Source organism: Falco biarmicus, chromosome 10 (assembly GCF_023638135.1).
Source record: "Falco biarmicus isolate bFalBia1 chromosome 10, bFalBia1.pri, whole genome shotgun sequence".
Lineage (NCBI taxonomy): Eukaryota > Metazoa > Chordata > Aves > Falconiformes > Falconidae > Falco > Falco biarmicus.
The window spans coordinates 927,212-951,390 of NC_079297.1; the positions used below are offsets into that span (position 1 = coordinate 927,212).

At 55.8% G+C, this 24,179-nt stretch overlaps 1 protein-coding gene across 2 annotated transcripts in view; it reads right to left on the minus strand.

Annotated features, from left to right (window-relative positions):
• The window catches only part of DLGAP4 (DLG associated protein 4), a 157,577-nt gene that overhangs the window by 123,893 nt on the left and 9,505 nt on the right, over window positions 1-24,179 (minus strand). For both annotated transcript variants that reach the window (XM_056353304.1, XM_056353305.1), the window contains exon 2: window positions 7,485-7,630. The gene's annotated coding sequence lies outside the window, so the exon portion shown is untranslated. The remainder of the gene's footprint in view (window positions 1-7,484; window positions 7,631-24,179) is intronic.

Below are 24,179 nucleotides of genomic sequence, written 5' to 3' on the forward strand. Positions count from 1 at the left end.
CAGCTGGGTGTTGGGGAAACAAGGGTGGGAGGAGACATGGGCATGTGCTCTGGGGCTCCTTAGTCGGTGCTGCAGAAGTAAGGCCTGTCCCACCTGGGCTCAGCAGCACCTGGAGCCAATCCACCACGGCACTTCCCCTGCAGATTGTCCCCAGTTTCACCGCCAGTTTGAGGGAAAGCAAGGTAAACCACCACAGCCTGCTTTTTCCAGGCTGGAGGTAGGGTCAGCAGCCCAAAGTGCAAAGCAGCAGCACTGTGATGTCCCTCATCACAGCCCCAGTGAAGCAGTGACCTTGGGATCACCCAAACCTTTTCTGCCCCACTGAGAGACTGAGAAGGGCACAAATAACTACTCTGTGCCTGGCAGAGGGTTTCCTTCTCTCTGTAGGTAATACTAAAGCTTCCCCAGGGACCAGAGACCATGGTGGCCTTCCCAGAAGAGGATGTGTGGTCAACACTGGTTTCCAAATCTGGGGATGGTGCCCCCTCCCACGTAGCCTGCTCCAATTTCTGCCAGCCCAGTGTGGGGACAGCCAAGACCAAGCACACATTTTCCCTTCAAAACCAGCCTCCACCAGCCATCCTCATTTTCCCAGCAGGAAAGCAAGGTATGCCCAGACCTCAGGGGACCAGGAACAGTGTCGGTGCTTCTGGTGCGGGACTAACCTGCAGCACCCCTGAGTCCCCCAGGCCCCCTCTCTGGAGCTCCACTGCCAAAGTATCCACCCACTCTCTCTGGTAACATACTGATCTGCTGGATCACAGACACAAAAATCTCACTGTCTTACATCTGCTTCTACCTCCCCTACGTTGCATTTCATGCCCAGGACTCCAAGGAAGGCACCAAGTGAGGCCAGCAGTCCTGTCCCTGCTCGGCGGGCTGGGAAAATAAAGCATGTTGCAAGGAGGCAGCAAGTCCCAAAACAGCTGAGAGCATCATCTCCATGGTCCCTGGGCAGTGCTCCCCCTCTGGGGCACACTGCAGCAGAGGGTCTCAGGAGGAGTGTCGCAAGCCCACCTGGCAGCTCGGGGTCCCGGAGCCAGGAACTGGCCCATCACATGCTGCCAGGTGGCCGAGCCCAGAGGGCACAGGCAGGGGGACTGGGGAGCCCGAGCAGCTGAAGGGATGTGGCACAGCTGCTCCCAGCGCTGCTCTCAGCCCACACGCTGCTGAGTGGCAGGTGGGAGGTTTTTCTCTGCATTGCAAATCCCTTCTTATTCGAGTGCTGCAGTGCTGCTTGGATGGAAAACAACCGCTCTGGAGAGAGAGCAAAGGGGTCTGGAACAGCACTGGCACCTTCTCCTGCCCAAGGCAGGTCCTGGAGCTGGCCCCGGGAGAGCCTGGCTCTGTAGATAAAGCTGCGGCTTCCCTAGCAGACAGCCTGGCTGGGAGCAGGAACCATTCATTCCCATTTTCTTGCGCTTGTCTCTGGCACAGGCAGCCCCAGTTGAGGTCTCTCTTCAAACCTGGGAAGCGGGAGGAGAGGAAGGCAGAGGGAAGAAAGCTTCCAGGTCTGCGGAGGCTGGCTGGCACCAGAACAAGAGCTGTGAGAAATGGTGGGAGCAAAGTGCTCACAGTGTGTGGCTGCAGCCCCTTTGCAGCGTGGGCCAGAGCACTCCTGGGAGGGTGTCAGTGCCATGCAGATGCACAGGCAGTGTGCAGCGGGGTCCTTGTGCTTTCTGTGCAGCCCCTCTGCCGTACCAGTTGGAGGATGCAGCTTGGGAGAAAACCGGAGCCCGTTTGGGCCAGGGAGCCTGTCACGAGGAAGGCATGCTGCCTCTAAAAGCCACAACTCTCCCTCCCTCTCAGCCCTGGGAAACCGAGCAAAGGGCGAATCAGGGAGGGAGCTGGTGCTCTCCAGAGGGCTCTAGCCAAGGGACAGAAACTGCCTGCACTCTTGGTCCAGTCCACTTGTTCCTAATGGGACTGTTCATGCTGATGAGAGCTTAGGAGGAGGAGAAAAGAAAGAATAAACCCAGAAACCCCTAAAACCAAGGGACAGCAATCCTGGGCAGCAAAGAGCTGTTGCTGGGGCAGGGACCAGAATGCAGATTTCATGCACCAAGGCTTCTGACAAGAAGCACCATAGGGATGTGTGGGGTCAGGAGGTGCCAGATCCACCTGCCCTTGGCCGAGCTACCCTGCAGCTCTGCCTCTGCAGTCCCATCCTCCCCACCACAGCATCCACCTGTTCACCTCTCTGAATTTACTCAGCTCAGCTTTTTAGAACAAACCATTCATACATCCATCTGTCCACTGAGCCATCTGTCCTTCCATAGTTTTCTCTTTCATCTACACACAACCCAAATCCGTCGGCTGTCCGGACTGCTATTTATCAAGAAAGGTAGCGAGGCAACTATTAGGATCACCATTTATTAGCTCAGTATGTGTCTGTGGGTTTCTCTACAGCGAATAAGGTGTACTCTACTTCTGTGTCAGCCAGAAGATGGATCTGCAGAGCTCTGGGCACTGACACTGCTTTAGAAACATGTGGCCTGGGGTGACAGACACAAAACCTCAAGTCCATTCTTTGCTTTTATTCAGTCTCTAAGCAAGCAAGCTCCCAGAAAGAGCACAGATGTCTCCACCAGTGGCCTTCAGTCAATCCCACAAGCTCATCACGTACAAATGTGGAAGCTGACTCTGCAAGCAGGCCAGATTTCTTCCCTTTGAAAGAAGGGCTGGAGCCTGCAAGTCAGGCGCTAGGTTCCATGGTTCCATGTTATTCATGTTGTCCTGGGCTTGCAATTCTCCAGGCTGAACATCAGCTCAGAGCACTCTCTGCCAGCCAGCCCTCACCCCCACAGAACCACCACTGCTCCGGGCTGCACCAAACACTTTGGGAAAGACGGGTCCTCAGCCATGCTCAGTCAGGCTCAGCATGGCTGAGCACACGTGTGTTCAGGGGACACATCCCTGTCCTGGGAGTAAACCGAGTGGGTAGGGGCCAGGTGCTGGGCCAAACAGTGTAAACAGTCACCATCCCATCCTCTTCCACCACCTCCTTCTGTACTCAAGGAAGCAAGACTTTGTAGGGGAGTGGGCCCCTAGTCCTTCCCAAACAGGCTGGACCCTGCCTCTGAACCAAGACCTGAGTAATCCTGCTCCCATGTACTGCCCCTGCCTGCAGCACGTGTCAACGAGCAGTGCTGGAGCTTAGATTAAGCTTCTCTTCAACATACAGAAGGCGGCCATTAGGAGAAAGAAGTCCTCAGTTGCCTCTTCTCAGAGCTCTGTGGTCTTTAATCAGTCTCACTACTTAGCTTTTAATTTCAGATTCTTTTCCACAATGCGCAAAGACTCTGCCACCCCTCTCCTGCAGGCCAGCAGCTCCCTCCAACCATGCTGGCGAATCCTTGCAGGAGCACAGGAACTGCATCCCTGCTCCCCCACCTCACCTACCCGGGCTCCTCTTCACCCCCAAACCCAAAACTCAGGGCACGGGTGGTTTATGCAACTATCCAGCAGAGACAGCAAGCACCCTAGAGCCCTCTGTGCTCAGCCACCAGGCAGCAGAGAGATGGGGGCTTCTAGTGCGAGGTGCCTTTCTCTTTTCAGTTAATTGGAGTTACTGGTTCCTCACAACTGATAGGCAGCACGAGGTTTGCCGCGATACAGCCATGTCTCTGGTGGAAGGGGCCGTTTGGGTTTCAAATTCCCTGGGCAGAAACGCAAATGCAGAGTGAGACCAGAGCCCTGCGGTGAGACGTACATCCAGAGAAAGACAGTCACGCTTGCATTTTCTGGTACGTTCAGGATTATGAAAGCAGAAGTCCTGACTAGCGATAAGGACCCAAGTCCTCTTTCTGAAGACATGCTTCACTGAGCACCCTGTGCAGAAACTGCAAGAAGGCCCCTGCTTAAGACAGCCAGAAGCAAAATCCTGCATCTTGAAGGTGCTGGAGCATCCAGCCACCCTCAGACGGGTGCCAGGAGGGGTTTGGCCTCCCTGGCACAGGGCAAGCAGGTGGAGGAGAGCAGCTCCAGGTCCTGCTCAGTGGCTCCATCTCCACCTGCGGGGGGTGGTCCCGCCAAGGGCTGCTCACTGCGAGCTTGGCTGGGAACGAGCACACACCAGGTCTGGAGAAAACCACCTGTCGCAAAACCCAGCCAAGGCTGCCAGCCTGGCCTTGGGTGGGGGGCACACCTTTGGTCTGGGAAGAGGCACACGGAGAGGCTGACCCTTCATTTCCAGCCTGCCCCACAACACGGGAGAGCAGGGGCACCCAGAGGTGGCACCAATGAAGCACTGTGTGTCCCACCACTGCGTTCTGCTCCTGCATGTGTCCTTCAGTGGGAAGGGCAGCTCTAGCAACAGAGATGCCCGCTGCTCCTCCCTCCTTAGCATCACTGAATCATCACCTGGATGCCAACCCACTGCCTGGCCATGCTATAATGCCCATCCAGCAGTGCAGCTATGCCTCCCCACAGCCAGGCTGTCCTGAGCTCTGCCACCCGCCTCCTGGGACATCACCCACTACATGCTGACCCCCACTCGCAGACCAACACACTGTGCAGCCACAGCATCCCCAAATGCCACCATGGAGCCCACCACCATACCAGCAGCGGGTACCTTCCAGTCGCATGGGCTGGGCAGGACCACGTCCTGTGCACACATCCTTAGCCCTGACCCTCGAGCCTTGCAGAAGCACAAGCAAAGGCATCTCCAGGGCTTTTCTGCTCTCACATCCAGGTCAGAGAGGAAGAACCAGGCCTGTCTGTGTCCCCATGACACAGCTTCCCCGGTAGGCTGATGGCATCAGCAGCCTGAGGCATGGCTAGTCCCCCCCCATCCCCTCGGCACCCCACTGTGGGCAGCGCTGTGGCTGCCTGGGCAGAGGGGGCTCAGGCTGCAAGGCCCCTATCTCAAGCACTCCTGCCCTGTGCCAGAGCATGTGGCACATGCCTCTCACCTCCCAGCATCTTCCACAGCAGCGGTGTGGGAGCTGGCATTGGCACTGGCACTGCCATTTACCTGCCAGTTTCCAAGGAGCTATGGTGTGCCAACAGACTGCCAGGGCGGACCATGCCTCCCCATCACCACTCCTCTGCTCCGGAGCTATGGCAGATCCTGGGAGGCACAGAGGAGAGAGGCTGGGTACACAGATACTGGAGGTATGTGTGTATTTTTTTCTTCACCCTTTCCTTACGAAACAGAGAAGGGAAAAAAGAAGGAAAAAAATAGTAAAATAAAGCAAACCCGACAACTCCAATTTCTATCTTAATGAATAAATGAAATGCATCCCAAGAGGTAATTAAGTGCTTCGAACAAAACGTGTCACCTACATAAAAAAAAAAAAGAACCCAAAGAGAAATCAAGCAACTGCAGTTAAAAGAAAGAGACATACAGGTGGTTGCTGGGGAGCAGGGAGGCAGAGAAGGCCAGCCAGCGAGGGCCCTGCTCCTGCTGCCTGCTGCTCTCGCAGAGGGGACAGGGGCTGGGCTTGCAGTGCCATGCAGGTCCTGGGGGAGAGCGGTGGTCCCGCCAGTGTGGTGGCCTCCCAGAGCCCAGGGGTGCTCCCGCTGGTTTCTCCTACCCTAAGGACACCACTGTCCCCCATGTGACCACCCACCTTTGTGCCCCATGGGGACTGTGACCATTTGCTCTCCAGACTCCCTTCCCACATCAGAAACCAAGATCAGACACCCATCCTCCTGGATGTAACATCCAGGGAACACCGAAGCCCATCTGATTTTATTTCCTTCTGGCCCTTTCCCTGTCCTTGGCAACACAGTGCGTGGGAGCTGCCTGGAGCATCGCTGTGCCTCAGTCATCACCAAACCACGTGCTCGGTTTGCATTGGTAGTGTTTGCTGTTTGTGCATGTGCTGTTCAGGAGGAAGGCTGGAGAAGGTCTTTTCTGCAGTGCAGAGGGGGATGAGGTTGCAGCTGCACATGAACCTCATCCTCAGTCCAACACAGCAGCCACCCAGGTGCACAGCCCATCCCTCCATGCACGTATGCCTGACCGCCATCCTCATCCCCAAATCTCCTCAAGACCTCTGCGCCACTTGCCAGAGTCTCAATGTTAAGGAGAAACCTCCATGTATGCCAGCCTGCAGGAAACCATATGCCTCTTCTTCCCCAATGACACCAGAAGGCTACAAAGACTCTTCTGTTGGCCCGGAGGGTGGGCAAAAAGATCAGCTTGGTTAGAAAGCATCATGGATTTTCCTGTGACAACAATTCAAAGAAGGGTTTTAGTAGCTGCTGTACTGAGAAAGCCTCGTGTTCTGAGGGTCAAGAGCCCTCCGGCAGCCTGTGCTCTCTGGAGAAGCTGTTATTTACTTCAAAGTGGCGTCAGGGCCAGGACAGGGCACCCACACCAGCCCCTGCACTGTCTCCCACCCCTCGGGGTCCCACAGCCACTTGCTGTTGACCAAGGCTTCAGGGCTGTGAAGGAAATGCCCCTGACATGCTCTTGATGCTTTTTGGATTTTATGACCATCTTCTCCCTCTGGGAGGCCAAACCAGGACTTTTTGAATGTTTGGGTTTGGCTGAGCTGCTGACGGGGCTCAGCTCAGTGTCACATCCTGGGACATGGCAGGCGATCTCTCCTGATGTGGAGAAGGCATGGGATTTACTCCTCTGTAGGTTTGCCCTGCCTATTCACCATCTCTCACGTGTCTGCTGCTTTTAGAACAAGTTCCTTCCCAATGGACCTTAGCAGCTGTGACAACACTGATTGAATCCAGAGCCCTGCCCATTGCACAAGCTCCTCTCTCTCTCGCTGGGGGAGAAATACAGGTTTTCTGGGGGAGAAATACAGGTTTTCCATGTGCCTGAGAGGGCTGCATCCGTCCCCTGCAGGAGCCTCCTTCTCTGGCTTGCTGGAGAGGGTCAAGCATCTGCATGCTCCTCTTGCCTACCTAGCCCACAGGAAGTCAGGGACCTTGCAGACCGCCACATGTAGCTGAACTCATGGAAAAGGTTAACAGGGGAGAGCAGAAAGCAAACCACGGTGAGGGGCAGCCCCACAGATCCCATTGCACCTACACCTGGTGGGTGCAGGTGCCTCCTGGGGCTGCTTGCCTCTTGCCTCATGGCTGGCCTTGTCGCATTGGTCTCTGCCCTGCAGTCCCAGCAGGAGCCTGGATGCTCCTGTGCTCTAGCATTGCTCCAGCTGCTGCCCAGCATCACAGCCATCACCTGGAGCAGACACTGTCACAGCTCTCCCTGCCCCCAGACATACCTGTAACAGAGTCCTTCATCACCCTCTGCCCCAGGCCAGTGGGGCCATGCCAGCACCCCATAACAGCTCACCTTTGCACCCCAGACAGCCCCCCGTATCCCCTACCCTGCCAGCAGTACCTCTCCTTTGTTTCCGCTTGACACCCAGGCTCTCTTTTTGCCTCACAGGGCAACAGCATCCCGAGAGAGGGGAAGCCCACAGCTTTCCAACACCCACAGGCTCCTCTTGCCTTTTGCCCCAAGGAAACCCCACGGAGCAGCACCATGACCCCGCGGGGCCCAGAGCACTCACAGTCTGGACACTCTCTCCAAGGTGTCTCGTCTGCCAGGATGCTGCTGTCATTCGTGAGAGGGAGGATGTTGGTGGTCCATGCACTGGCTGCGGGGTGGGCAGAGCCAGGCTGTAGCTCTGTGACCGTGCTCACCAGGCTCCTTGGGCTGTGGAAGGTAAAGACAAATGTGAATTCAGAAAGGCATGGATTAACCCCAGCCCCTTCCCCATCATGAAAGAGTCCTCCCCCCATCTTCCCCTACCCCATGTCCCTTCAGGCCCACCCAGTGAGGGAGGGATCCAGCAGAGATGGATGCTCCTGCTTCACAGTACCCAGATCCCAGATGTATCACCACATGTCAGGTTCAGCACACGCCCATAGCCAGCATCTCCCCCAGGCACTCCTCTCCACCAGCCCTCCCCGGCTCTACGTGCGCCCCTGCCTTCTCTGGGAACACTCTGAGTGCGGATGACCCAGAGGACACGCATCAGGACTGGGAGAGCCCTCACACGGAGCCAGCTGTGCAGAGAGCAGTGGTCTCAGCTCCTCAGTCCCTCAGCAGAGCCAAAGGCAGAGGCAAAGAAGGAACTTGACAGGGATACGAGTCCACCCCTGGCTTCTCCAGCCCTGCTCCAAGCATGGCCATGGACTCATGAGCTCATCAGGAACAACCATGAGTCCACCATGAATGGGTGACAGTCACACTTCTGAGGTCAAATCCTCAGATGTCACCTGAACACCTGCTAGGGTCTTGTCAAAATGGCCAGCACCATTTCCCTGACACCAGGGTCCCCACGGCTGTCACAGAAAACACTGGGCTCCAGCTTAACAAGGGTGTCCAGGAAGGTCAACAGACACCATCCAGCATGGTAAGAAAATCCTCCTGCTCTGAGGCAAACCTTTTGCCTTATGACTGCTGGTGTACTTGGGACATCACACAGCTGCTCTCAGAAGCTTGGAGGAGAAACAGGGTTCAAGCCATGAAAACAGTCAGATGTGCCACCAAGCTAAAGAACAGGGCACCTTCCCACTGCTTTCAGTCAGCCTGGCTCACTGCACCAGTGACATGCACATCTGTCCTCCCCATGCACTTTGAAAAGAGCAGCTTACACTCTGATCAGATTAAAGGAAGAAAACTGCATTGCAATAAATCCAGGGAGGGAACTGGCTGCCTGGGCTTTAATCTGAGGGGAGTCTTCAAGATAAGAGCATTAAGAAGTGGGGATAATACAGCCTTGGTGCAGGAATGGTCTGAGCTGGTCCCCAGCCTGTGAAGCAGCACAGCACAGCTGGCTGTGGCATGCCCGGACACCTGAGAGCAGCTCAGCACCCCTCAAACATGACCTGTCCTTCTGTGCCTGCAGCCCCCTCAGTGCAGGAGTTGGGGGAGCTCTGAGGGAAGCATACAGGGGACAGAAGGCTGCTCCAAATGCTCATATTTCCTATCAGGAGCCTGAAATCCAAGCTGGAACAAGGACAGCACAGTCCTAATCAGGAGACCTTGGAGTAGGGTGGAATCTCTCCCCATAGTCTTTCCTTCCAGTAAGGGGACCTGCACCTCCCAGCTCCGACTGCACTTCAGCACCAAGCTGAATTCCCTCCTCTGGGAATTCCTTCTTCTGCCTGCTGATTGTGGGGCCAGAGGCAACGTGCTCTCTGCAGAGTTCTGCTCCTCCTTCAGAAGCATTTTCTGAGAGACATCACCACCTGGATCTCCAGCCCCAGCCCATGCTCCATGGATGGCACCGGAGCTTGACAGCTGCTGCAGCAAAGCAGACACAAGTTGCTTGCTCTCCAGCTTGCTACTCTGAGAAAGCCAGGCACTTTTTCTTCCTCATGTCCCATAATCCCCACACCAGCACCAGGGGAGAGGAAGGCAGTTAGAAATGTTGACCTGCATCCTCTGGTGAAGGCTCTTTGGCATAAGTGGGGACCGACATCACAGGGGCAGCTCCTGGTGCAGGTTCTCATGCACTCAGCTGGCGAATATGGACTCTGCCCATGTGATCCAAGGGCATTAGGTTTCTGCCCCAAGCCATCCCAGCCTAGTCGGATTCTGCCCCAGCCAATCCCAGACCAGCTGGACTCTGCCTCAGCCAATCCCAGCACAGCTGGACTCAGCCTCAGCCAATCCCAGTCCAGCTGGACTCAGCCTCAGCCAATCCCAGTCCAGCTGGACTTTGCCCATGCAAACCAAGGGCATTAGGTTTCTGCCCCAAGCCATCCCAGCCTAGTTGGATTCTGCCCCAGCCAATCCCAGCCCAGCTGGACTCTGCCTCAGCCAATCCCAGCACAGCTGGACTCTGCCTCAGCCAATCCCAGCACAGCTGGACTCTGCCCATGCGATCCGAGGGCTTTAGGATTCTGCCCGAGCCATCCCAGCCTAGTCGGATTCTGCCCCAGCCAATCCCAGTTCAGCTACAGGGAGGATCAGGTATTTCAGTTGCTAACATACTGTCTAAAGGAGACAATTTCACTGCAAAAAAGAAAAAAATTGTTCACAACCAAGATCAGATCAGTAACAGCTTTGGAAGACAGCTCTGTTTTTTCTGCCATGGGTGCTAATGCACAGTTAAGAGCAAAGAAATGAGATTGGCTGAGTTTACAAATTACCTCATTTAGGCTGTGTAAAATTCAGATTAATTGCCCCAAAGTAATTAAAGCCTCCATCACAAAATACCTTGTTATACTGCGCAATATGTGGGCAGTTGGCTAGTCAACTACATTTTCTGGTTTTGTAAGTCTTTAAAAGTTGAAACAGTTTGCTTTTTCCTATTGGTTTCATTGCATGTAGACATTTCTCAGTTCAAGTTAGACATCCCCCTGCCCCCGTTTACTAGAATGAAAATAACTTAGTTCACCTGTCAGTCTCATTGTGGCTTATATTGCTTTTCATGGGGGAAGATTTCTGTGTATAGACAGGATGCGGTGGTTAAATGGGGTTTTGGAACAAGAAAATACAGTTTACAATCGGTGCCTGAGTGCACAGCTTCATCGTGCTCCTGAGATGGATGGAGACAGCCCCGCAGCTTGGTGTAAGTAATTGAGAAAAGAACATTCGTAAGGCAGGAGACAGCTGGATTAAAAAGGTGAAGCCCAAAAAGCAAATGAAAAGAGAATCATTGATGATGGATGGGAGAGCAGTATCCAAGTCCAGCGTTTTTCTGGATGTGCTGTTGAACAGCAGCAAAACAAGAAAAGCTGAGATCAAACTGTCAAAAGAGCTTGGGCAGCCACAGGGACTATTGCAGTTGAAGAGGCAGTCAGCTGCTGAGCTCCAGGTTTCCCAGCCTTGGTGGGAGGCCCTGGTGCTGGTCCTGCAGCCTGCGCCTGGCCTGCCAGCCAGCATTAGGGTCACTGCTTGCAGAGGCTGTGCACATAGAGGTCTGCCCCTGGTGAAGCTCAGCAGAGTGACCATTACTCTGCCCAGCACAGCCCCTCCTGCGCGTTTTCCACTGCACTTCGTCATGTCCTGGCCCTATCTCCGCAGAGCAGAAATCCCCAAACATCTGGTGCATTCTTCTTGAGGGCATTCAGAGAGGCTGCACAGAAAACACTGTAAAGGTCATTACTGCAGCTCACTTTGTTAATTGCTGCTGATCAGACAGCTTTCTTGGCAAGGGGGGGGGAAAGACATTTGGGTAGGAAAAAAATTAATCAAGGTCATGAGACAGAAGAGTTCAAAACTGCTCTGTTTGCACCAGGTGCCAAGCAGACACAGGACACCCCTGCAAAGACAGGGGTCATGACCACCAGGCAGGCTGGTCAAGAGCCCCATGGTAAGTCCCATCCATGGTGCAGGGAAAGCGGAGCAGCCAAGGTGAGCCACCACCCAGAGCCTGCTGCACAGGCAGACTGAGAAGCAGTCGGACTTGTCAACCACGGAGCAGCTTCTTCTCCCCACCACGGTAAGGCTAGACAGGGGGGTTACAGCCCCATCACCCCCAGCACCCCTCCCCTGTGACTTTCCACATCCTTGCATCACCACTTGACCCCGGGCCCACCAGAAAGCACAGCCTGCTGTACCACCTTCCCTGTCTGGCATCAGGCCACCTCTGTGTCACCTCCACACCCTCCCGGCACAGCCTGGGAACCAGTCTGCCCACACCCTACTTTCTTCTTCCTCAGGACCAAGACAATCTCCATCAGGTTTCAGTTCTTGTTCCTTCAGTCCTGAACACTAACCGGAGCCTTCTCATCCCAGCTGCCTCCCAAGTCATTCCCTGCCAGCTTTAAAACTCAGCTGGGACAGAGAGCAGACATGACTGATCCCAAGCAGGTCACCTGCAGCAAAGCAAAGAATAGGACTGCCCTGCTTAGTTTTCTTTAATTTGCTTCAGTGCCCTAGACGACCCCATGTATTCACAAAAGCCTGAAGCAAACCCAGAAGCAGTTGCCGGTAGGAGGTTTCCCAGACTGAGAAGCACAAGCAGAAAGATTCATCCCAGCCCCATCATTTCCCAGTGGGCTGAGGACAGTGGCATGAGGTTAGCCCAGGGCTGCCCCCACACACTACAGAGAGGGGTTGTATTGCCTGTGCTGTAAAGGCTCCAACATGCTGCAGATCTGACAATTGCGCAACACCAGTAGAAAGACCTTCCCCAGTACATCTGATGAGCCCTACACCTGTCTTGCAACTAAGTATCATGAGGCACAGAGGAGTAATGACTTGCCAAAGAGATCACAGGGAGCCAAGGGAAGGCTCAGGCATGGAGCTTGTATCTCCTGAAGTCCAGACTCGGCCTGTTCATGCAGCACACAGGCAGAGTAGGAGCCAGAGCAGCCCTGAGACCACCAATCTCAGAGGGATGGGTAAGAGAGTACTTGGTCTGTGCAACATCATTACCTGAAGAAACACTCTGTTTCATCATCAGCACACACTGGGCAGCAAGATGCACATGACAGAGAACCACTAGGGCATGATCCAGTCATTGAAGAGAGCTGCTGGGATCACTGTGACCAGGATCACTGAAACCACTCACTGAGGACTTAAAATCCACGCTGGAATATCAGTGCCGGAGTCCAGTCTCCTGGCACACAAATACAACAGGACCCCTGCTTGGGGATACTGGTGCTGGGGTCTGAGCAACCAGCTCCTTCCCTCCTGGGCAGATGTCCCATCGACTCAGCAGGAGATATAACTATTACGCCCAGTCCCAGGGCAGTGGGAGCCCCTCCAGACCAGGGACCATTAGAAAACCCATTAGCAATTTAGCTGAGGAGAGGGTTCAAGGCACAAGCAGCCCTTGCTGGGCTAGGAGGAGCCCTGGGGGTCAGCTAGCTCCAAACCTAAGGGGCAAAATGACTCCAAAATTGGAGGAGCAGACAGCAATGTAGGGGAATCCCATGGCAGAGACAGATCGGAGACATCTCCAGCAGGAGAAGCAGCTTCTCTTCTGTTGGCAGAGACCTCAACTGCAGCATCCCTTCCTGCAGTGCTGAGGGATGGATGGTGGCCAGGAAACTTCTGGGAGGGCTCTCAGTGCCACCAGCCTGGAGGACACAGGCCCCCTCCGGGGGGGAACCTGAGAGCAGGGCTCAAGGGCAAGGCTTTCCTGAGAAAGCCAGAGGGGACTTTCTCTGCTATTGCAGAGGGCATGAGGTCCCCAGAGGAGAGGCACTGCTGCTCCCTTCATGGGCCAGGCTGGATTCAGGTGTTAATGAGCTGGAAAGGACAGGGGAGATGTATTTCAGCAGTGCTTGAACTCCAGAGGTACTTCAGCATCCCAGCAAAGTAAATACCCCATAAAATGCTCATCTAGCAGCTGCACTGTAGCACACAGGTTCATTCACCTCTGTTCCCAGCACGCTCCTTTGCGATGAGGAATAGCCGTTCACGCTGCTGAGGTTTATGACGGAAGCACACAGCAAATCCTCAGCCCTGCTAAGCGCTAGTGAGTGTGGGAGGGTCTCGGGACCCCCATCCCAGGCTGCCTGGAGGCAGTGGGAGCAGTTCCTGGGCTCACTGCCAGGGAGGTTCAGGGGAAGCAAAGCAGTGGGGCAGTAAAAGGGAGAAAATCCAGCCCTGAGCCACAGCCCCACGTGATGCTCAGCTGGGAGTGCTGGGGGGAAACACCGTGTGGCCAGGCCAGGTGCGGCCCCGGCCCCCAGCGCACACCCCATCGCCCACAGCCTCTCCCGAGGCCATGGCAGGTACCCCTGGGCGCTGCTGCTGCACGGCACGGGGCAGCTGTGTCCGAGGGCTGCTGCGAAGCAGCTGCTGTGAGTGCTTGCTGCGGGCGCTGCCATTGCTCGCCTGACTTACCAGGCTGTTCCCTCCATCTGCCAAACCCAGCACGTTTATTTTTGTGTTTCCAAGTTTGATCAGATCGACTCTTCCACTTTAATCTAATGAGTGCGCTGAGCTGAAACAAACACAATCTGTCCGCAGAGGGCCGGGGAGGGATGTCTGGGGGCACTGCAGAGGCCCCGTGGGGAGCCTGCAGTACCCTGATGCAGAACCAAGACAGCTTTGGTAGCCAGCAACAGCCACCCCTCGCCCCACACACGCCCCCACAAATCTCCTCACTGCCCCAGGGCTGAAGACCTGAGCGTGGAGAGGTACCTCTACAGAGAAGAGCATCTTCCTCAGGCCCTGATGTGGGCACAGCTCTGCTGTTTCCTTCCTTTCCTTGCCCATTTGCCTGACTGTCTTTCCAGAGAATGACCCTGCAGTGCTGTGGGCATGAGCCAGGTGGCAGCTGGCATCTGCACTGGCTTGCAGAAATGACCTTGGCCACTCAGAGGACATTGGAAGCCTTTTTGCTTTCCAGGTTTCCCCTGAGACAGACAAGAAACCTTGAGCAGGAAGGATGAGATACACATCCAGCCCCTGAGGTTTGCTGCTCTCCAGCTGTGAGCTCATCTGCACCAGCTCTGCCAGCTCCGGAGCATGGCTGGAAGCACGGCGGAGCCTGCGGCTCCCTGTGCTGGGATGGGTCACCTCCCCAAGGACCCTCCAGCACCGGCTCCCTGCAGAAACTCTACAGCAGGATTTGCCACCAGTCTCAGGCTTTCCTGAGAAAACTCAGGAAGCTTTTCTCCCCTCTGTTTCTCATACCTGGTTTCATTGCAGTAGAGCCCTAGGACAGGTTTGTTTGCATCCCTGTGGGGTGTGTGTGCAGCGGCGAGGGGAGCTCTGGTGTGAAGAGCTTCAGGGGAGAGCAAGGGCTGGATGTGAGCTTCTTTAGGAAGCAATCTGGCGGGATGGCATCACTGCTGCTGTCCCACTGTGCTGCTTCTCTGGTGTGAGGAGAGAGATGGAGGAGAAAGGAAGCAGATCAGCAGAAGACACTGTCTGCAGCTCCTGCAGCAGGGACAACAGCCCTTGGGAGCATCCAACCCTGCATCAATGGAAAGCTCCAGGAGCCCTGTGGCCAGGAGACCCTTTGGGGTGGAAGGCAAGTTGGCATCTGGCAAATCACAGGGTCTGCCCAGGCAGCATCTGGGAGGCTGGAGGTAGAGCAGGCTCCTCCTGGCTGCCCAGCTGCCTGGTAGCAGCGCAGCTGGCTCGGCTGGGCTGCCCAGCTGGCCCCAGTGAGGACAACTCCACACAAGGAGAGGGCTCAGCTGCCAGGTGTGGGCACTGCCGGGACATGCATAGGGACGAGCTGGTCATCCACTCTCTTGGGCAGAGGAGGGGGACGTGGGGATGGCCCCCGGCAGCTTGCCACCCTGCCCTGCTCAGAGGAAGGGTGGGCACGGAGCAGGGCTGAGGGGCAGTGGGCTGGATACACTGAAGGACTCCAGGAGACGGGGGCTCCCCTGGGACTGCCCCTCCCCAGGAGCTGGGGCAGAGCCAGGCCAGTGCCCGGCCAGGTTTGTTTCCACACGCTGCCTCTTACACCTTCCCCCGGCCCAAGCTTGTTTTGACCCAGGTGCCAAAGGCTCAGCAGCTTCGCAAGCTCGTGTGGCACTTTGGGAAATGCTCCCTCCAAGTGCTCAGGCACTTGGGCTCCACGGGGGTGAGGTGCTGAACACCTCGGGGAGCTAAGACAGCACAAGAGTCCCCACCCTGAGGAGCTCAGCACCCACCTGGCTGGGGTAAGGCGGCTGTGTTGGTTTAACCTTGAGCCTCGCTGCTGTAAAGCTTTGTATGCGGATAGGTTTCCTTTAGTCTCCTCCCCAAACAAAATCCCCCAACTTTCTCCAGCCATCACATTTGCAGATTCTTTTTCCTTAAAATAATAACTAAGTTCATGCTGTGAGAGGTTCGCTCTTGCCCTGATTTAATGAAGAGGGAAGATGAAAAGACCATGAGAAGATTTGCTTTTGCAGCGCATCACTGTTGCTCCCAGTTCTGTGCTCTCCATCCTTACTTCTCATTCTCCTTTCCAGGAGCTGTCTGTAACCCTTTGATAAAAACCTATTCTCTCCCCAAAGCAGGCAGTGTCCTTTCTTGCCTGCACAGCCAGAGGAACGTCACACTTCCCCTTTGATGTCAAGATAATGTATAGATGTAACATCATGTGTATGTGTGACAAGTGCAAACAGCCATCTCTCTGTCCCAGATCTGGTAATTTAGGGAGGAAAAGGAAAAGCTAGGATAAAAAATATCTCAAAATGAATTCTCCCCATTCATCACATGCACACAGAGCTGCCTCTGGGCAGCCTACCCTCCCTAGGGGCCTGGGACCCCCAAATGTCCAGGGCCAGGGTGAAGCCAGGGTTTGCCTAAACCAGCCAGTGAGTGCCTGGGGCCACCAAAACCTCCCTGGAGAGCGTGACAAGCGTGGCAGGTTGTAAGGCAAAGCCCACAGCAGTGATGACAGGCTTCTTGTGATTACCTGCAAGCACTTGCTCACCCTGGTTTGTGATTCACTGCTTGGGTAGCACAGCATAGCATGCCGGGACGAGAGCTGGGGTAAGCTCACCCACAGCAAGAGGAGCAGGAGCCAGCAGACAGGCTCCCGCATACTCCGCTGACCCGGCACTAGCAGCCCCAGCGGTGCAACCAGGGCAGCGAGCCTGGGCACGCTGAGGGGACACGCTCTCTGCCAGAAAGCCAGAGCCTGTCCCTCTCCAGACCCAGGCTCTGATGGGCACAAAGGTCCTGCACTGCACAGTGACCCTGTGCCTGTGCTTTCCTCTTTGCAAACCACTCGCAGCCAGGCCTGTCTTGAAGCTTGAACTTATTGTTCATCCCCAAAGCAGCCTCTGCCCTGCAGACTCATAACTTCATGTAAGACCAGGGACCACCGTCAGTGCAGCTCCCGAGGCTCCCTGCTCCAGCCACAGGGTCCCTTCCATCCCACGGACACCTCTGCCTGCTCCTCTGGGAGCTGGTGGATTTCACCACCCTCTCCATGGCCATGTGGGCAGCTGTCTCGGGGTGCAGCTGCATGGGGGTTTGCAGGAATGAGCACCAAAACCTGAGCGTTGGCTTCTGAAACCTCTACATGCATGACTCTCCAGTCTTCCTGCAAAATTGCTTGTTTTCTCCTTTCACCTCTGGTTCTGATGCAAACCGTCAGTGCCAGGGGAGCTCTGAGGAGCTGGGACCGGGGTAAGAAGATGCCCTGCTTGCCCACGCACCTCACCTGCCCTCTCTGAATGCCCCAGGCCACTCTCCCCTGTGAATGGGAATCTGGGAGAAAGGTTGAGTTTATCTAAGCCAGAATCACTAAGAGCCCTGGAACTCTGCTCAGTCATTAACCGGTGAGTAAAGCACGCTCCATGAGTCACTGATGCTATTATAAACACTTTCTTCTAAAGGCTGTAGAAATGCAGTAGGAAAGTGGTGCTCCTTGAAGTCAGTGGTTGTTTCCTTCCATCAAGATCTCTGCTCTGTGACCTGGGACGGCTCTGTCCCCCCAGCTTGCCCCATGGGCACCTGCCCCCCACAAGGCTGTGCCTCCCGGGGCCAGGCTCTTCATGCCCGGGTTGACAACATGAGCCGTATCTGCACCACTCCCACGACCCTTCCTGTGCTTCATGGCTGCACCTCATATTAAGCCATTTGTAAAGGTTAATGCATGCAGGACAGATATGCTTTTCCCAGATTAACTGATGCTAAAGACAGCACCAGCGAGGAGTTGCTCAGTGCCATCCGTAACATGGTGAGGGCTCTTCCATGGCATGCTACTACTCCTTGCTCCCCTCAGACTGCCCAAATCACTGATCCTGCCTGTCACCACTGTTAATAAACCCAGAGCTTTCTATGAGCCTCAACACCCATCGTCACCCTGTGCCTGCAGGCCTGCCTGCTGGCCTTCTCCTGGCTCAGCGCCCCTCCACACCGCAACCACTCTCCCCTCCGCTGCCCTTGTGCATGCGGGGAAGCTGCTGTGACCCCTCGGTGAGCCTCTACCTCCGCCCCCAACCACTGCCTTGCTCCCTGCAGCATGGCTTGGTCTGTCCAAGGGCCACACAGGGACACTGACACTTGGGATAGGCTGTGGCTGTCACACCAAACTCCTGCTTTCCACGCTGCTCTTGATGGCCACCAGTCCAGCCCAACTCCATGCTGGCCCCCTCCCCCTGCCCATCTAACCTGGGTCTGCCCATGCTTGCTCCACTCACTGCCTTGGCCTCTGAGCACCTCCCGCCCTCATTCCCTCTTCCTTTGCATCTTATTTTTCAGCTTGTTGGCTTTTTCCCCCCCTTCTGCTCCCAGGTCTTGTCTTTAGCCTTGAAAATGCAAATGCTTACCAGCACACCTAAGGCCAGACACACGCTGGGATGGATTTGCCCTAAGGGGGCTTCCCCAACCCCAGCACATCAAAACTCCAGCGTGATGGTGCCCAGCTGGCTCGCCAGCAGTGCAAAGGGCTCCAAGCAGGAGCTGACTTGTGAGCCAGCCTGCTGCTGGGGCTGCCGTGCTGATTACTTTGTACTTGGTGTCACAAAAAGAAATGAAAATGCCAAAACTCTGGAGAAGGAAAAGGAAGGTGCATTGGAGCAAAGATAGGGGAGAGCAATTCTTGCAGAGACTGAGAGGACCTTGCAGAAAGCCATTCTGCCTTATTCCTGCCTGGACGCCTTGCTGGCTGGGGCAAGCTTTGCTCCATGCTGCCATCCCTTGCGTCCTGCCCAGGCTCCAGGGCTAGACACTAAGATCTTCCTATTCAAAAGGATTACAAATTACTGTCTGATCCACTAATTAGGAAGGGAAGATGAGTGTGCTTCTGACAGTGATGTTTAGCAGCCATTTAGAAATTGCTCTGAAGGCAGCAAGGCGCTGTGAGCACACCGCAGTGTGGAGCCGCATCTGCTCTATGCCAGCCAGCCCAGGACCACCCTACCGGCCCCGCTGCCAGCAGCTCCCTCTCACCCTGGGAGGCTCTGCCCGATGCCATCCCCAGCTCACACAGCTCCTGCAGCAAGTCTTGCCCTTCTGCAGAGCTTGTCTGGCTTTCAAGGATGTCCCTAGGCCATTTGGCTCCTAGCCCTGCTGCCATTACTTCATATTTATTTAACAAAATTAAAACCTGCTTAGCGGGGCCAATTGTAGGCAGGGGAGACAAATTGGATCTTCGTGCTGCTGCCAGAGAAGGGCAGTCTGGCGCCGGGCTGGAGGCCACCTGTGCTGTCTCATGGGGGATGTGGACCCTCCTTCCCATAGTGGCAAGTCATGCCAGTTGGACTGGGCAGCAGCACAACAGGTGTCCCAGACTGCTCACGCCACTTCTTGGGGTTCCCCCTTGTCTCCTTCCCTGCGTGGCCATGGGTGGCAGGAGCTGGCTCTGGCTGGGGAAGGACTCCAAAAGCCCCCACTGGCACCTCCATGATGTGATGGGACTCCCTGAGAGCTACAGAAGATGTGGTCCTTGTGAGAGCAGACAGGCACGGCCATACTTCTGAGGGGATCACCCCAGCCCTGCGGCCGCCGGCAAGGGATGATGGAGACAGCCCCGTGCCCGTGTGGTTTGGGTGATGCCTATGACAAGTGTGTGGAGGCTGCCCTGAACACCTCCAGACAGTGCCTAAAAACGAGACACGGCTCCCAGCAGAGCTGCCCTCAGCCCCTTCTGAGCCCTTGCTGTCCAGCAGGGCCCCTCTTTCCCATGCAGATCCTCACAGGACTGGGCTCCTCTTCCTGAGTCAGAAACTTGCTCCAGGTCAAACAGGAGATCAGGTGGGTCTAGGACCATCTCAGGAACTGTTGTACGGCTTTGGACTTCCCAAAAGTCATCCTAGGTCTGACCCCCATTCCCCAACATCACGGCCCTTCTAAACCCCAGCCCACCGATGGGCACAGCCAAGCAGCTCAGCTGCCTCCAGAAGTGCTCCATGCTGCGTGCAAAGACTTTCCATAGGAGAGGGAGCAAAGAGCCAGAGCTTGAAAGCATGAGCCACATCTCCAGGGCACAAGGGCAGAGATACCCCTGCCCTCCACTGCTGGTATGACCCTGCTGGGACTCGATGTCTGCAAGTCCCTGGGTGGCTCCGGGTGGCCCCCGCTGACCCCTGGTGCTGACCGAGCTCTCTGGCACCCCACACTCTCAGCATCACCCCACACAGAAACGCAAACAATGTGAAGGCAGACCGGGGAATTAGGAAGCCTCAGCGATGGGCACGGGTACCCACAGAGGAGCAGCTTCATCGCAGAGAAGAACCCAGCCAGCTTAAGGTATTATTAGATCCAGCTACAGTGGTATTAATGAGTGCTTTCAATTTTAATGAAGTTAATCTACCTGTAAAAGCTCTTTAGGCCCATAAACATATGACTGGAGAGAGAATAGGACTTTCAGCCACATTTTTATAACATTTGAGCGTGTTTTTTACAGACGATCATTTAATAGTGATGCCAGCACAACAGCTGGGAGGAAAGCACCCACTGTCCAAACCGCAGCTCCCTGCACCATGGCAGTCAAATGCGGAGCAACCTCTTGCTCAAGCTGCATGGACTTCTAGGGGAAGCAGGATTTCATGTTCCCATTATGATAAAAGTTAGAAAACGTGTGAATTTCAGTGGCAAAACATGTATTGCCTATTCTCCCTGAGGAGAAGATGGTGCATGCAGAACAAAGCTCATGGAAACAGAGACAAGCCCCAGCCTAGCAGAGCACCCTGGCCCACTGGGGTCTCCCTGTCCTCCCCCCGTTCCCAGCTCAAGTGGAGAGGCCAGTCACGCTGAAGCTGGTCTCCAGCCCCCACCAGCAGGTCCTTGCCTGCTTTGCCAGCAGAGGTTCACTTTTCTGATGCCTCCAGTTACTCTTGGGGTTTGAGTCACTGGCTTTGATTCACCTTTCCCATCTCTGGGGAAAACAGGAGAGTCAGAAACTGCCTGAGACCTGGGATGACCTCCTCACATCCACAGGTTTGGACTTTCTCCTCCCTCCTCCCTGTGAATCCTGTGAAACTCCCCTTTCTGCACAATGCCGGCCGAGCACCAGGTGCCAGAGGACACAAAGACTCCCCAGGGAGCAGTGCCTGGCCCAGGCTGGTCCTCCTTGCCTGGAGGAGAGGACAAACAGGGCCACCCTACAAGAAAACGTCAAGCTGACCAGAAAGCTGCACGTCACATCTGGAGAGAGAGGAAAGAGCAAGAATGGCACTGGAAATTGAAACACGGTAAGGAAAACATCAGTCAGTGCCCCCCAGGTGAGGCAGGCTGGGTCTCTAAAGGCTTTTGGGCTCTGATCACCAGGGAGAGGGAGGGGAGGGCAGGACCTGGGGCTTTCCCTGGCTGGCCTTCACACACCAACTGCCTGGGTGCTGTGGAGCAGTGGGGACCCCCTTTAAGGGGTGCCAGGGCTGGGTTCTTGAGTCCTTGCCAACTACAGCAATGGCTTAGTCTCCCACCATTTTGGCTTTCCAATCAAAACCACCTCTCCCTCCAGCCCACCCCACCCTCCAGCAACATTGCCAAGGGCAGGAGATGCCAGGTACCACGGGACCCACCAGCAGCATCCAGCCCCGCTCCCACCCCTGCTCTGCTCGCCCCGTTACCGGCAGCTTTATCACAGGCTGGTGGGGCCAGGGGAGACCTGGGGGTTCCTAGCACGCCTCCTACACGGGGAGCTCACCGTGGGCTGCTGCAAGCCACCGTCAGACACATCCCTGTGCCAGCACTGAGGCGGGACATCCCTGCCTGCACGCCCAGGCCAGCTCCCAATGCACCCGCTTCACCGCGCTGCCAGGCACTGCCTGAGGCCAGCAGCCAGGGCCTCTCCTTGCACCAAGTTCCCTGAAGGCCACAATGTGCTGTGACTTCTCATGGAAAAGGTCCTGATGGGTTCCACGGTCCCATGCAGCCCCTCATGAGGTCACTGCCCTGCCCAGGGTGGGAAACCTCAAAGCAGCTGCCCATATCCCCTCTGTGTTCTCCTGCTGGTCGTGTTATCCCTGGCTTGGAGGTGACACTCAGGGCTGTGGGGACACCTGGCCTGCACTGCCTGCTACGGCTGGTGGTAACGGCACTGCTTCTCTCCCAGCTGAGACACCAAACTGAGGCAAATGTCCTCCGGTGGCAGCGGGACAAAGCCCTGCCCGGGGCTGGCACAGGCACAGTTGTGTGTGGCATGCCTGAGCTCCCAAGTGCTCCTGACGGAGTGAGCCGGGAGCCGTGGCTGCCCAGCCGGGGACCGGGCAGCAGTGCCGCGACAAGGCTGAGGAGCCAGTCAGTTAATCAGCCTGTCCTCAGATGGGAGACTGGACCCGACTCCCATGGAGAACAGTTTGAAGACCTGAGGTTGAGCCTGATGTACATCAATGTGTCTTTATACCCCTCTGAGAAAGGGAGGTCAAAGCAGCTTTACATCTCCAGTGTAAACCAGTAGACCAGCATAAAAAGGCATTTATGGAATTAAAATTTCTTTTTGTCTGAAATTTGCCTTGGTGCACAGAGACCCTAGCTGTTTCTGCAGCAGCCTGTGGCAGTGCCCATGGGGGATGCTCCCAGAGCAAACTCTGCAGGGGACACCCACAGGTCCACCCCAGACCTGGACGAGAGCTTGGCGGGGGGACCCTGATGGAGCTGGTGAGTGCTTGCTCTGAACCATCCCTGTGGAGGAACTGGAAGTGGCTGGAGAAGTGGGGATGCCAAACACATTCCTAGCTGCTGGCAGGGGTTTTTTTTGACATCAGAACCACAAAGCAGGAGTTCCCAAACATCTATGGCTAATCTTTGGCAGGATCAGTCCAGAAGGGTCAACTGATCCACAGGGGGATGTGCAGAATGCTCTGGGGCAGAAATCGATAGCCGGCTGCTTAGTGCCTGGGTTGTGGTCATTAATCAATCAACACGAGAACATCACAGGGTGTTTAGAGAACAGCTGTGGCACTGAGCAGCATTGAACCAGGACAAGCCAGAGCAGGACCTGGGTTTCCTTCTCCCCCAAAAGAGCACATGACCAGCAGCAGCAGAGAGCTGCAAGTGCTAGCAGGAGGACTAGGAAGATGCATGCTACCAGGAGTCTCTGCACTTCTGGAGCTACCCCAGGATGGTTTCATGGATGTTTTGAGGGACAAGGCTCTCCAGGGGCAGTACAGATACAGTTTGGAATGTCCACTAACAAGGTTAAGAGCCTGACTCAGAGGGACCCCTCCACCCCCCAGTTTGCCCATGGGGCCTTGGCTGACAGAGGCCAGCCTCGTGTCCTGCAGCTTGTCTTGCTGTGGCCCACGCTGGATTTGGCCACTTCTTCCCACAGGTGTGCAGAGTCGCAGGTGCTGGTCTGTGCTCAGCTCCTGCCAACATCACCTCCTTGACCCCTCTTTGTAGGTCACCAGGGTCTGCCAAAGCCACCAAACCTCACAGCAGAGGAAAGGAGTCATGGTCATCTAGCAAGAAGACTAGGCAGTGGTTCTTGGAGCAGCACAGGGCAGGAGGGAGCAAGTCAGTCAGGGCTCATCATCGCCTGGAAGCGGCTCACCTTCGCTGGGACAAGCGGTGCCACCAAAGTAGGGCTGCCAGGCTCCCTGGGGCCACAGCGGCACAGAGGCTTTCTTGGCGTGCTGTGCGGAACAGGGCGTATCATCTAATTATATCGGCTCTGTCCCACAAAAAGGAGCTGGGAGATGGGGTGCCCTATTTACACAGTCCTCCTCCAACCCCCGGCAGCTGCAGCACTGGTGCCAGCCTGCCCCTGGCCCAGGGACTGCAATGACTTCATGTCCTTTGGCCCCATCAGCTGGAGGAGGGGAGCAGCAGACCCCCACTGCCCGCACCTCCACACCCATCGAGGCACAACCGCTCCCTGGCTGGATGTTTGCTTCTGCCGGAGGGCAAGACAGTTGCAGGGGTCCGGGTCAGTGTCTGATGGATCAGTGGCCTCTCTCCAACCCACCCTCCAGCCCCTGGGCTGGCTAATACTGGGCTGCCCCACAGGCTGCGAGTGATCTTATGCTGCCACTGAGGTGTGGGTGTCGGATCCGGCACTCTGGGGGAAGAAACCCACTCTGGCAGCTCAGCAGCACAACACCACAAGGCTGCTGCAGCTCATAGCCTGGGCAGATGTGTCCTCACCACAGCACCTTGCACATGCACCCATGCCAGGAGCCATGAAGGGGTCAGCAGCAAAGGGACTCAGACCAGCTATGAACAGGTTGCTTGAACACCCCAAGACTGACAGCATCCTCACAGCTCTGTGCCCCACTGGGCCAGGCTGCTGCAGCCCACTCCCTGCCCAGCACTTGCCTTCCTCCTCAGCTCAGATCCTGCTCTAGGAGGTCTCAGCACCTGTGGGGTGGGTTGCAGTGAACCCACCCTGCAGGGCTGTCGTACCCTGTGCCAAGAGCCTTTGGGAGCAGGTGGAGCCATCAGGAGGTGA